The sequence below is a fragment of the Trypanosoma equiperdum genome (genome assembly GCF_001457755.1).
Source record: "Trypanosoma equiperdum strain OVI genome assembly, contig: ctg_1276, whole genome shotgun sequence".
Classification (NCBI taxonomy): Eukaryota; Euglenozoa; class Kinetoplastea; order Trypanosomatida; family Trypanosomatidae; genus Trypanosoma; species Trypanosoma equiperdum.
The window spans coordinates 6,475-8,375 of record NW_027123256.1 but is presented as its reverse complement, the minus strand read 5'-3'; positions in this window follow the sequence as shown (position 1 = coordinate 8,375).

The window sequence follows — 1,901 nt, the reverse complement described above, 5'->3', positions numbered from 1 at the left end:
CACCACGTTGAGGTGGCCGGCATCGCCAGGGCGTCAATTTTATCTTCACCAACACTCTTATTATAATATTAGCATATACATACACTCACAACACATTCCTATTATTACCATCATCAACATTATTATTATCAATATCATCAGCACTGCTATTAGCATATTACTACTGTAGCACTACCTACCATCTATGAAATAAGCAAGTATACAAAATAAACTAAATACGAACAGAACTCACAACTGCATACAGTGTAACCCTACTATTTTTTAACCATAGGCGACTTTCGTAGTAAAGTTTCATAATTTTTACATTTTCAAAAATTTCACAGTTTTGAAATTTCGCAAAGGGTTTACAAAATTATTGATATATATCAAATTTTAGCATTTTTAGAAAAATAAGCAAGAATATTTGGAAAGTTATAATTCTAAAAAACTAGCGAAGGCAGCAGCCATCAGAGCAGTTTTCTTATTGACAATGAAACTGGAAGAGCGGCACTCCGGCTTGGAAATCTTTCCAGTAGCATCAACAAAATCAATGCAACCACATACTGCTTTCTGACCCGGTTTGACATTCTTGTTTTACGCTTCACATACTTGCTGGGTTTGGAGTTTACTGAAATCTACACCGGTACTTGTCTCTCCTTTTCCTGCTTTGTTTTCTGTTTCAGGTTTAGTTGGGCATTCCTGTGTTTTTGTGTCATGGTCGCAGTTAGCCTCTGGTCATTCTCCTGCAGTTGTGTTTTTAGTTTGCATTTATCCTGTTCTTCTACTGTTGCCTTGTTGCTCGGTTTTTGCTGCGGATTTTTTCCCTTGGTGATTATTGGGTCCTGCATTAAGATCTTTGACAGCTCCCACCGGATATGTTGTGGCATGGCGTTATGCGTGCTTTGCCATGCTGATTCTGCAGTCAACTGCTCGCTGCCTCCACTTGCTTTGCCTGGGATTGCTGTGCCGCACTACAATCTTTCCAGGCTGCTGTGCCGGCTGGCTTTAGCAGCCGAACTCCATATTCTGCCACTTCCAAATATTAAGATTTTTTCGTTAGCGCCTGTTGAAAAGCAAATCGTTTTGCTCAGCGAAACTGCCGCGTGCCAGCGTCTGTTAAAGCAAAATTTTTTGAATCCGAGCGCAGCGCTAAATTCAGGGCTAAAATTCACACAAGCAAAATAATGAACAAATCGGGTCGATGGTGCAGGTGAAAAATATGAGAAAAAATTAGGCAGATGTCTGCTGCTTGAATAAGAGTTAGTGTTGACGTAAAAGACAAAAGGGGCCGCTGCACCACTAAAAAAATAGAAAAAATAGAAAAAAATAGAAAATAAAATGTGTCTATATGAAGGAAATTAAGGTTAGAAAATTAAGCGTGGTTTGCATGCTCTCTGAAGAAGGGTTAGAGTTTCAGTAAAAAAGAGGCGCTGTATCATAAAAAACTAAAAAATACAGTCGCGACGCACCACTGCTAGTAAAAAAATTTTAGTAAGAGGAAAAATCACCCTAACTCTAACCATAAGCCAACCATATCCAGAACTTTAACACTAACCCTCTCTAGCATCCATACCTATCCTTCTTCCTCCTACATTCTTTTTGTGTTTACGGAGCTTGTGTTGTTGGAAAAGAAAGCCAACAAAAAATTTTAAAAATCCTAAAACCTTTAAAAAAAATAACCCTTACCATAACTCTAACCTCCATACCTAACTCCTTCCTTCTTTTTTTAATTACTGGATTTGCTTTGCTACACAAAAAATTTGAATAAGAAAAATTAAACTAAAATTTTAAAAATTGTGAAAAATGAAAAGTGAAAAAACTTAACTCTAAATATTCAAAAAAAAGAGCTGGAAAAAGGGAGAAATTTTACTCATCAGAAAAAAATTACAGAATCAGATATAAAAAATATTTTCTCTGTCTAT